A 13,447-nucleotide genomic window follows, 5' to 3' on the forward strand; every position below is an offset into this window, starting at 1 on the left:
CATTAAGCATGACAAAGTCATAGCAACATCAATCTAAGAACATAGTGGATACTAGGGATCATGCCCTAACAAAACTAACTCAATTACATGATGAATCTCATCCAAGTCCTCACCGACCAGCGAGCCTATGAAGAAATTACTCACTCCCTACGGGGAGCATCATGGAATTGGTGATGGAGAAGGGTTGGTGATGACGAAGAACGAAGATCCCCCTCTCCGGAGCCCCAAACGGACTCCAGATCTGCCCTCCTAAGGAAGAACAGGGCTTGGCGGCGGCTCCATCTCGTGGATCGTGATAATTCTTTCTCCCTTATTTTTTTCTCCGAAAATAGGAATTTATAGTGTTAGGGTTGAGGCCTACGGGGCCACCAGGTGGGTACAACCCACCTGGGCGTGCCAGGAGAGGGGGGCGCGCCCTGGTGGGTTGTGCCCACCCAGGGGCCCCTCTTCGGTAGGTCTTGGCTCCAGAAATTCTTATATATTATATAAAAATTCCTCGCAAAGTTTCGTTCCATTTCGAGAACTTTTATTTCTGCACAAAAACAACACCATGGTAGTTCTGCTGAAAACAACGTCAGTCCGGGGTTAGTTTCATTCAAATCATGCAAATTAGAGTCCAAAACAAGAGGAAAAGTGTTAGGAAAAGTAGATACGTTGGAGACGTATCAGGTATGGTGTGATATTTAACTACCATTCACAACTTTGATGTGGCACGTGTGCCTCGCAAATTAACCAGACTTCCCCAACCCCACGAAGGTTGGTCAAAGTGATGGATGTCCACAAGGCCTCGCACAATGGGCTAGCTTGTCACTGATAACCTCGTGAGGGAGTACTGTATGAAGACAAACCCACTCTGTCCATGTGGCCCAAGTATGTATATGGAAGTGGTGTGTGTGTTGTTTGAATACCCAATGCACAAATTTGATATGGCACCATGCTTTGGAACCGTAAAATCCCCACACTGAGCGAGGGTTCATGACGCATGTAGCATGCACTCAAAATTAATTAGGCTTGGAATGATCAACCTACTATATGGTAACTCGGAGCAAAGAAGAAGAATCCACCCTGGTAATCTTTCTTGTCGTTGGTCGAATTGATGGACGTCCACGCGGGCCCACAAATATATATAGGCTTGCCGCCCATAACCAAGCGAGTGAGAGTGTGTGCAAAGACAACCATTGCATGTGCGTGCCCCAAAAATATTTGTCGAGGTGTGTGATGCATGCATATGTGTTGAATACCCGTCCCTATGCACAACATTGATGTAGTGCATGCGTTGAAAATCGCAGAGGTCCCCACACAGAGCAAGAGGTTCATGACGTGCCGTGTGCTTGCCCCCCCCCCTTTGATCCAGCAGGATGGATTCATGTACACATGCACTGTTATATATATGTAATCTCACATCATGATCTATATCATGATACAAACAAAAAATTAGTCCCCCTCCTAAGTCAAATTAATTAACCTCTTTCACTATCGGTGAAAGTGATGGACCAAGCGGGCTGATAGATGGAAGCATCACCGATAACCGCGTGAGTGAGTGCCATAGGACAACAACCATCGCTTGCATGTGTGCCAGAACATATATATGGAGAGGTTTGTGGTTTGTGATGTTTTGAATACCTAATGCACAACTTTGATGTGGCATTTGCCTCAAAAACCGCAAAGTCCCCACACAGAGTGAGGTTCATGTGACACCTAGTATATATATGCTGCCCCTCCCCCCTTTGACACTTACTATACACCTAGTAACATTGCCCTAAAAGAATTAATCCTCCTTGTTCGTCAAACGTACCTCTCTCTCATTGGGTCAAAGTGATGGACGATGAACTCGCGGGCCCATAGAAAGCAAAGAGTACGTCGCACGCGAGTGATCATCCTATATAGGACTACGTACCACCATCTACATGTGGCCTGAATAGGTGTTTGTGTGATGTCTGAATACGCAATGCACAACTTTGATGTGGCACCACATATATGGGAAACCAACATTTCCCCACAGAGAGCGAGGTTCATGATGTGTGGTTTGTGCTATATGTATGCCCCCATTCGACGCGTGGTGTATATGTACTTCTATTGTATAACACAAACCAAAAAAGAATCATTCCTTGATGGTCAAATTAACCTCTCTCTCGTTGGGTCAAAGTGATGGAAGACAACCTCGCATGCCCACAGATGGAAGCGCCACACGCGAGTGAGTTCCTATAGGGTAACCACCGCCTACACGGTATTGCGTGATGTTTGAATACCAATGTACAACTTTGATGTGGCACCTGCCTCGGGAACCGGAAAGTCCCCACATGGAGAGAGGTTATGACGTACGCATATACATATATATAGTATTCATGTTGCCCCCTCTTTGACATGTACATACTCCTATCGTGCATATACGAAACACAAACCAAAAAAGAACCATCTGTGTTGGTCAAATTAACCTCTCTCTCGTTGTACGTTCAACTGATCGACGATGACCTCGCAGGCCCACAGAGAGAGTCACACGTGAGTGTCATGGGACAAAACCACCGCGTGCATGTGCCCGTGTGTTATGTGATGGTTGAATACCCAATGCACAACTTTGATGTGGCACATGCTTCGCAAACCGGAAACGCACTACACCATGTGATGCGTAGCCCCCTCACTTCAAGCCGGTCGGAGGGACTCATGTGCACCCACGTGCACAAACTTTGATATGGAATCTCACCATGATCCACACCACATACGCCAAGATGAATCCACCTTTTGGTCAAATTCCTCTCATTGTCGGTGGAAACTGAAAACATTTGCGGGCTAACGAATGGGCACATTGCTGATAACCGCACGAGGGAGAGTGTCCGAGAGGATAACGAATGCATGCATGTGGCCCGAACATGTATGTATGAAAGGGTTGTGTAATGCTTTAAATAACCAATTCATGACTTTGATGTGGCATATATGACTCACAAAATGATCAATAATAATCCCACACGGAGGCTCACGACTCGTAGTGTACTGCCCCCCCCCCCACTCTACACACACAGACACACACATTCCGCACCACCACAGCCACTCTGAGGCATGTCAAACTTTTTCTGCGGTGAACATGTGACCAAAGGAGTGTCGTGTAAACTTTTTTAAGAACAGACATCATTCGACCATTTTTATACATTGATTGATTTCCTAGGGATTTAATGTGCAAATATCAAATTTGAGCTACATGTGCACTAAAATGGATTGCAAAATCATATGTGTCTTCCTGGGTGCATGTTTCCCCATGCAAGAGATTCAAAACATTGAGAATATAGATTTTTAAAATTCAGTAAATCCAAAACTTAGTTGAAACTCATGGAACTTATCATGGTGTCATATATGGACACCAGTAGACTGTGATATTGTATTTTTGTCAAATTTGAGACACATTTTGATATAATCTTCTTACAAATGGGAGATTGTTAATAATTGGCAACCAAAATCTCATACGGAATATTTATTCGGACCGTGTGCATTAGACCATGGCATGCTTCGTTAAGCAGTAAAGCGGCAGAATGAATCATCAAAAAACAAAAAAAAATACATGTTGCCACGCGCCCCGTTTGTCATGCGAGAAGGTGTGAGTTGACGGGATGCATGCAAGCAGTTCGCTGTGCAGGCAGACAGAAAGGTGTGCATGCAGGTGTGTGAATTGACGGGAGGCGTTTTCGCTGCGCAGTATCGCCGGGAGGCGTGCGAGTAGCTATGTGAAATGATGGTAGGAATGCCTGAAGTCTGCCGCGCAGGCTCACCGGAGGCGAGACAGCCTTTGACCGCCGCCCGCTTCGCTCCCACTGGTCCGTATTAATGGCATGCCTGAGCCGCCGGCCATAATAGGCGGTCGCACACCCGGTCCACAGCGGTCACCAACGTCTGGACTCTAGAGTGTATGAGCATGCCGCCGAAGCACACCATCGGAGGGAGTGGCGACACCGGAGCTGGTGAAGCACACGCGCAATGCGTGAAGCTGGGCACAGAGGTTGTCATCGCCGCCGACGAGGTCTCGCGCAGGAAGCAACACGACCTTTACTTCGTCGGCGCCGTCTCCCCCCCCCCCAGCCGGAGCCGGAGGTCAATAGCAACTCCGGCAACGACTGTGACTCCAATGGAAAACCGGTTAGTCATCTATATGCCCATTTGTGCAGCAAACATATCATGTGTTTTCTCTGGTTACTCCTCCCTCTCTATTTTTTTGGAATACAAATACTATGGTGATGTTCTCTCAGTCCATGAAATCGGAGTAATTAAGATCCGTTAGATGCACGTAGTGTATTAATTGTGTGAATGTTATCCATATAGGGTTAGTGATTAATTGTTTGTTATGTACAAATGATTTTTGCTAATAATCTGACTAGGGTTAGCGTGCGTGCTAATAATTTGTGGCCAGATCTTGAGATTGATTTTGAATATCCTACATGTATGTTTCTACCTTTTTTTCTTTCAGATTGGTATGTACACAGATGAGGCTCCGGCCAGCGCTGCCGCCGGATGTACATCTTGGACCCTGCTGCGCGGCCAGAAGCGGCCATGCCCCCTGGACATGAGGAACAAGTAGAATCTCCGGCGGACCGCATCAGCGATCTCCTGGACGATATCATTGGGGAGATCATCTCCCTTCTCCCCATCAAGGATGGCTTCCGCACACAAGTCCTCGCATCTCAGTGGCGCACTCTGTAGCGCACCGTGCCTCTTAATCTCGACTATCGTCAGCTATCTGTCAATGATGATTCTGAACTCCCAGGAGCCATCATCTCCTCCCACCAAGGCTCCATTCAATGCATCTGCATCCCGGCATGCTACCTGCTAGACATACCATGCACGGTGGCCGCCTGACTGACATCCCATCAATTCGATAAACTCCAACAGCTTGAGTTCTACCATTACTACAGCGCTAGGTTACCACCAAGAGTTGCATCTGTACCCTCACCACCGATGCCCATCTCATGGTTTTCCTCCTCTCTCCACACCGCCACCTTGACCCGGTGCCATCTAGCAGACAATCTGGTACAAATCCTTCGACTCCCACTGTTGAAAAACTTGTGCTTGTGTTGGTTCATCTGTCGTAGGCCTCACTGCACAGCATCATCCACTCCAGTTGCCCTGCCCTGGAGCGTTTGGTGCTTGTTTTTGGAAATGGAATCCATATCCCTTGTCTCAAAATAAAGTTGCCTCACCTTGTAAGCATTGGAATTGGTTTTGAAGGACATGAGCTCATCATCAAAGATGCCCCTTCACTTCAAAGGTTGCTCCTTGATTGTTGTTATAAACCTTCGCAAATAGTTGTGGTCTCTGCGCCTAAACTGGAGACCGTGGGTGCAATTCGTGATCCATTTAAATGGTTCGAGATGGTGTTTGCCTCCACACCTATTGAGGTACTGTATATTATTCATGTACACTTTTGTAATTTGTATTTTTCATTTGTGCGCATAAGTTAAGTATCATCTTGGAGTACACTTTCCGTGCTAATATTATGTTCTATGCTCAATGAAGAGCTTATCCATCCTATCAATGGTGGTGGATTCTGTGGAGACCTTATATATCAGTTTGCATTGCTGCAATGCTTTCCTTGTCTGGAGAATTTGTATATATAGGTGATGATTTCATGCACATTGAAATCCCATATATAATGTACTATAATTCATCACTCAGCTATCGCTCTTTCAACATAATCTTTTTTAGAATTAAATGTTTTCAATCTTCATCTCTATTTAGGCACTAACACATGGAGAAAAAGGTATAACCAATCGATGGTTCAACAAGCACCGGGATTTTCTCATATATCATGACATTCATTTGAACACAGTAATGCAAGAAGGATATGCATCCAACAGCGCGAACACTAGCTTTGTCACATTCTTCATGTTGAATGCGAGGGCACTATTGTCCGTGAGGATTAAGTTTTTTAACAAGAAATTTCTCATGGAACTGTATGTGGATTTTGGAACAACATAAAAAGAAGTTTCAAGTGGACCTAAGGGCTTCTGATCATGCTCGGCTTATATTTACAACAACTTGTCATCATCATGGTGAAGGAAATATGCCCTAGAGGCAATAATAAAGTTATTATTTATTTCCTTATTTCATGATAAATGTTTATTATTCATGCTAGAATTGTATTAACCGGAAACATAATACATGTGTGAATACATAGACAAACAAAGTGTCACTAGTATGCCTCTACTTGACTAGCTCGTTAATCAAAGATGGTTATGTTTCCTAACCATGAACAATGAGTTGTTATTTGATTAACGGGATCACATCATTAAGAGAATGATCTGATTGACATGACCCATTCCATTAGCTTAACACCCGATTGTTTAGTATGTTGCTATTGCTTTCTTCATGACTTATACATGTTCCTATAACTATGAGATTATGCAACTCCCGTTTACCGGAGGAACACTTTGGGTACTACCAAACGTCACAACGTAACTGGGTGATTATAAAGGAGTACTACAGGTGTCTCCAAAGGTACATGTTGGGTTGGCGTATTTCGAGATTAGGATTTGTCACTCCGATTGTCGGAGAGGTATCTCTGGGCCCTCTCGGTAATGCACATCACATAAGCCTTGCAAGCATTACATCTAAGATGTTAGTTGTGAGATGATATATTACGGAACGAGTAAAGAGACTTGTCGGTAACGAGATTGAACTAGGTATTGGATACCGATGATCGAATCTCGGGCAAGTAACATACCGATGACAAAGGGAACAACGTATGTTGTTATGCGGTCTGACCGATAAAGATCTTCATAGAATATGTAGGAGCCAATATGGGCATCTAGGTCCCGCTATTGGTTATTGACCGAAGACGTGTCTCGGTCATGTCTACATTGTTCTCGAACCCGTAGGGTCCGCACGCTTAAGGTTACGATGACAGTTATATTATGAGTTTATGCATTTTGATGTACCGAAGGTTGTTCGGAGTCCCGGATGTGATCACGGACATGACGAGGAGTCTCGAAATGGTCGAGACGTAAAGATTGATATATTGGAAGCCTATGTTTGGATATCCGAAGTGTTCCGGGTGAAATCGAGATTTTACCGGAGTACCGGGAAGGTTACTGGAACCCCCCAGGAGCTAAATGGGCCATGATGGGCCTTAGTGGAAAAGAGAAGAGGCAGCCCTACATGGGCTGTGCGCCTCCCCCTTCCCCTAGTCCTATTAGGACTAGGAGAGGTGGCCGGCTCCCTCTCTCTCTTTTCCCCCTCCGCGAATCCTATTCCAACTAGGATTGGGGGGGGGGGAATCCTACTCCCAGAGGGAGTAAGACTCTCCTGGCGCACCCCTTGTGGCCGGCCAGCCTCCCCCCCTTTGGTCCTTTATATGCTGAGGTAGAGGCACCCTAGAACACACAACTTGATCCACGTGATCTATTCCTTAGTCATGTGCGGCGCCCCCAGCCACCATATTCCTCGATAATACTGTAGCGGAGTTTAGGCAAAGCCCTGCTGCTGTAGTGTATCAAGATGTCACCACGCCGTCGTGCTGACGGAACTCTTCCCCGACACTTTGCTGGATCGGAGTCCGGGGATCGTCATCGAGCTGAACGTGTGCTCGAACACGGAGGTGCCGTAGTTTCGGTGCTTGATCGGTTGGATCGTGAAGACGTACAACTACTTCCTCTATGTTGCGTCAATGCTTCCGCAGTCGGTCTGCGTGGGTACGTAGACAACACTCTCCCCTCTCGTTGCTATGCATCACATGATCTTGCGTGTGCGTAGGAAATTTTTTGAAATTACTACGAAACCCAACAGTGGCATCCGAGCCTAGGTTATTTATGTTGATGCTATGTGCACGAGTAGAACACAAGTGAGTTGTGGGCGATATAAGTCATACTGCCTACCAGCATGTCATACTTTGGTTCGGCGACATTGTTGGACGAGATGACCCGGACCAATATTACGCGTACGCTTACGCGAGACCGGTTCCCCCGACGTGCTTTGCACATAGGTGGCTTGCGGGCGACTGTCTCTCCAACTTTAGTTGAACCAAGTGTGGCTACGCCCGGTCCTTGCGAAGGTTAAAACGGAGTCTATTTGACAAACTATCGTTGTGGTTTTGATGCATAGGTGAGATTGGTTCTTGCTTAAGCCCGTAGCAGCCACGTAAAACTTGCAACAACAAAGTAGAGGACGTCTAACTTGTTTTTGCAGGGCATGTTGTGATGTGATATGGTCAAGGCATGATGCTGAATTTTATTGTATGAGATGATCATGTTTTGCAACCGAGTTATCGGCAACTGGCAGGAGCCATATGGTTGTCGCTTTATTGTCTGCAATGCAACCGCGATGTAATGCTTTACTTTATTACTAAACGGTAGTGTTAGTCGTGGAAGCATAAGATTGGCAAGACGACAACGATGCTACAATGGAGATCAAGGTGTCGCGCCGGTGATGATGGTGATCATGACGGTGCTTCGGAGATGGAGATCACAAGCACAAGATGATGATGGCCATATCATATCACTTATATTGATTGCATGTGATGTTTATCTTTTTATGCATCTTATCTTGCTTTGATTGACGGTAGCATTATAAGATGATCTCTCACTAAATTATCAAGAAGTGTTCTCCCTAAGTATGCACCGTTGCCAAAGTTCGTCGTGCCCAGACACCACGTGATGATCGGGTGTGATAAGCTCTACGTCCATCTACAACGGGTGCAAGACAGTTTTGCACACGCAGAATACTCAGGTTAAACTTGACGAGCCTAGCATATGCAGATATGGCCTCGGAACACGGAGACCGAAAGGTCGAGCGTGAATCATATAGTAGATATGATCAACATAATGATGTTCACCATTGAAGACTAATCCATCTCACGTGATGATCGGTTATGGTTTAGTTGATTTGGATCACGTGATCACTTAGAAGATTAGAGGGATGTCCATCTAAGTGGGAGTTCTTAAGTAATATGATTAATTGAACTTTAATTTATCATGAAACTTAGTCCTGGTAGTATTTTGCAAATTATGTTGTAGATCAATAGCTCGCGTTATTGCTTCCATGTGTTTATGTTCCTAGAGAAAATTGTGTTGAAAGATGTTAGTAGCAATGATGCGGATTGGATCCTGATCTGAGGTTTATCCTCATTGCTGCACAGAAGAATTATGTCCTTGATGCACCGCTAGGTGACAGACCTATTGCAGGAGCAGATGCAGACGTTATGAATGTTTGGCTAGCTCAATATGATGACTACTTGATAGTTTAAGTGCACCATGCTTAACGGCTTAGAATCGGGACTTCAAAGACGTTTTGAACGTCATGGACCATATGAGATGTTCCAGGAGTTGAAGTTAATATTTCAAGCAAATACCCGAGTTGAGAGATATGAAGTCTCCAACAAGTTCTATAGCTAAAAGATGGAGGAGAATCGCTCAACTAGTGAGCATGTGCTCAGATTGTCCAGGTCCCGCTATTGGTTATTGACCGGAGACGTGTCTCGGTCATGTCTACATTGTTCTCGAACCCGTAGGGTCCGCACGCTTAAGGTTACGATGACAATTATATTATGAGTTTATGCATTTTGATGTACCGAAGGTTGTTCGGAGTCCCGGATGTGATCACGGACATGACGAGGAGTCTCGAAATGGTCGAGACGTAAAGATTGATATATTGGAAGCCTATGTTTGGATATCCGAAGTGTTCCGGGTGAAATCGAGATTTTACCGGAGTACCGGGAAGGTTACCGGAACCCCCCAGGAGCTAAATGGGCCATGATGGGCCTTAGTGGAAAAGAGAAGAGGCAGCCCTACATGGGCTGTGCGCCTCCCCCTTCCCCTAGTCCTATTAGGACTAGGAGAGGTGGCCGGCTCCCTCTCTCTCTTTTCCCCCTCCGCGAATCCTATTCCAACTAGGATTGGGGGGGGGGGAATCCTACTCCCAGAGGGAGTAGGACTCTCCTGGCGCACCCCTTGTGGCCGGCCAGCCTCCCCCCCTTTGGTCCTTTATATGCTGAGGTAGAGGCACCCTAGAACACACAACTTGATCCACGTGATCTATTCCTTAGTCGTGTGCGGCGCCCCCAGCCACCATATTCCTCGATAATACTGTAGCGGAGTTTAGGCGAAGCCCTGCTGCTGTAGTGCATCAAGATCGTCACCACGCTGTCGTGCTGATGGAACTCTTCCCCGACACTTTGCTGGATCGGAGTCCGGGGATCGTCATCGAGCTGAACGTGTGCTCGAACACGGAGGTGCCGTAGTTTTGGTGCTTGATTGGTTGGATCGTGAAGACGTACGACTACTTCCTCTATGTTGCGTCAATGCTTCCGCAGTCGGTCTGCGTGGGTACGTAGACAACACTCTCCCCTCTCGTTGCTATGCATCACATGATCTTGCGTGTGCGTAGGAAATTTTTTGAAATTACTATGAAACCCAACACATGGACCAGGAGATCTTTTGTACCGAGATCCTAATTTTATGGATCGGACCGGTCCATTTGATTGTGACTGCCAAAAACTTTGGTTGAGTTAGATGTTATTGCCCTGTTCAATCCAGGTTATGTGTAAATCTGATGAACAATTAATCCTCGTGCTTTTGTACCTTTTGTAAGTTGGAGTTACACATTGTTGCCCTTTTCAACTAGGGTTTGACCCATATTTTCCTTCATACTGGGTGTCTGTGTTCGTATAGGTACTACCTATGTCGTGGTTTATTGTTTATTGGCCCCCTTCGTATTTTGTAGTACCAAACTTTGACCTTAGATTTAACTAAGAATATATTAATGCATGTCATCGAAAATAATATTGTTGGACGGCTGTTCCCGGCTATGTTCATCTACTGTATGCAATAATTATGCATGTGCTTGCTTGCCGTTTAGGTGGCCGCGGCGCGCTCTACTCGCGTTCCTCTACATGCTCTACTCGTCGTTTAGGCGCCCTTGGGCCGCGTCCCTCTGTGGGCTCTACTCACCGTTTAGGCGCCAAGTCTCGCTTGAGTTGCATCCCTCCGCGCGCGCTCTGCTAGCGGTTGGGGCTGGCGCGCGATCACGTTGGGGAAGCTTTAGTTATTTGATCTTAGATTATGTTAATTAATTATACCTCCAGAGTCAGAATCATCCGGCTCTGGAGGTATAATTAATTAACCCAAACTATGATCTCCAGTGCTCGTTCCCGTCGCGCAACTCCAACCTGTCGTCGGCCGTTGGAGGTATGGCAGTTGTGTGGGTAACTAGCTAGCAAGTGGGTCAATAGCAAGTCGCCGCCGGCAGCCATTGCTATGGTTATTTATAGATAGCAACTTGCTAGGGGATTGGGGATTTTACAATTCACCCCTATGAAGCACGGGAAGCCTTCGCTGGAGCGCGGGTAGACTTGAGCACACAACCCGACAACCATAGGCGGTGTCACATGTTACCGCACACGTGTTAACATAAGGAATCATATGTGTAACTTACTAACCATCGCACACAAGTACTTGCACACGCATCATGTGCGATACTCCTAGCCATCGCAAGCAACTAGTATGCATTTTTCAAAGTTTTGAGTACACACAGAATCGCACACGAATTAATTCTAGTGACTGTCTGTGTTATATTTTCTCATCATAAATAGTCCATCCGAGTGGGTTGTTTGCCGCGTAACACACACATCTTGTGTTTTTTTGCTCATCGCAAACAGTTCATCTCTGTGAACTGTATGCCGCATATCACACACATCTTGTTAAATTGAACCATTTTTGTTGTGTTCCCTAATCGAAAATAGTTTATCCGAGTGAACCGTATGCCATATATCACACACACCTTGATCTGGCTAACCATTTCTGTTGCATACCGTAATAGCAAACAATTCATTTGAGCGAACTATATGTCATATATCGCACATACCTTGATATGGTTGCCCGTTTTTGTTGTTTTGTATCATCGCAAACAGTTCGTATGGATCAACCATATGTCCTGCATCGCACACACAACTAAAATCTCAACCGTGTTTGATGTATCCGCCATCGCAAACGTTTTGCATCATTTTTGATGATTTTTTACATTGTCGTTTGCAATTAATGCATCGCATACAGTGTCGGTGTACAAAAATAGGGGTGCATCTTTGTACCACTTTTCCTGTGCACGGGCAGTCAGAGCCGTGCCCACGGCCACACCAAGCAGAACGAGGGAGGTGAGCCAAGGTAAGAATCGAAGCCCAAGACAATCAAAGCAATGCCAAGGCCAAGACCACAAAGAGAAGAGGGACAAAGCAGGTTCCCCCGGAAAGACCCTTGCCGGGTGGCCTCAGCGGCCCCGGCAAGAATCTTGCCGGGACAGCTCACCCCACGCCAACAGAGCGAGCCACCCTTGAGCCCACGGCCCCCAGTACCATCACCAGCATGGGGCCAGGGCTCGGGAAGGCACCCCTATGGTGGCATACGGATCTTTGTGAAGACATATTCAAGATTAGATTAGAAGACGGCGATCCTCGGCAAGATCCCTGCCAAGGAAGGCCACCAGACCCTCGGCAAGATCCTTGCTGGTGACGACAACACGCCATGGCTAGACCCCTTGCCGGGCCACCCGGCAAGGCCCTCGCCAAAGACGCCGGCAAGGCCACCGCCAAGCCCACGTCGACCAAGCTCCCATCGTTGTTCACATGCAGTTGCCAGCCCAACTAGCTGGGCGGGCACCTGCGTGGCAACATGCTGCTCCCAGGCCAACTCATCAAGTGCCTGTATGGCGGCATGCAGATCTTCATGAAGGCTCCACCACCACACCAACTCAGCTGCCTACCTAACTACATGGCACTGCACACATCCCTGGCCGAGGCACATGTCAAACCGAGGAGAAGCGGCGACGGATGGGACGGGCCTCTACCCCGTCCCCGATAAAGCAAGAGGACACCTAAGAGGTGCATTAAATGCACCTTGTCCTGTAATACGAGGGATAACCTCGTGCCACTGTAGACCTTTCCACCTCCTGTGTGCCACTTTGGCAACCCCTTTTTCCTATAAAAGGAGGCCCGAGGCGACGAGGAGAGGGATTTGGCTCTTTGAAACCACAACTAGTTCGAGAGCTCAAGAACTCTCAGAAATACACCCACCAAAGCGGGACTAGGGTTTTATGCATCCTTGCGGCCCGAACCTGGGTAAACGATCCTCGTGCTGTCTCCTAGCCCTGCTCTCCTCGCCCTGTGCCCCGACAACCATAGTAGGGATTCTTGTGATCCCATAGGTGTCATTCCACGCTGACATGTTTGGCGCGCCAGATAGGGGAGCGCAATTGTGAGAATCTGGTCTAGTAGTTAGCCTAGCAGTTCTTCATCGCCATGGCCCCTAGGAAGAAGACGGCCACGACGGTCGATTTGTTGGGAGCCGAGTGACCCGTGCCGGTGCGGACGAGCAGCGGACCGGTCACAGACAGGACCCGGGCCGCAGCCCGCGAGCACCAGCAACACCCAGGCAGTCGGAGCCTGGCGAGCAGTGTTGTTCATGCGCTAGACGACTGGCTACAC

This window comes from Triticum dicoccoides, chromosome 3A, assembly GCF_002162155.2.
Source record: "Triticum dicoccoides isolate Atlit2015 ecotype Zavitan chromosome 3A, WEW_v2.0, whole genome shotgun sequence".
Classification (NCBI taxonomy): domain Eukaryota; kingdom Viridiplantae; phylum Streptophyta; class Magnoliopsida; order Poales; family Poaceae; genus Triticum; species Triticum dicoccoides.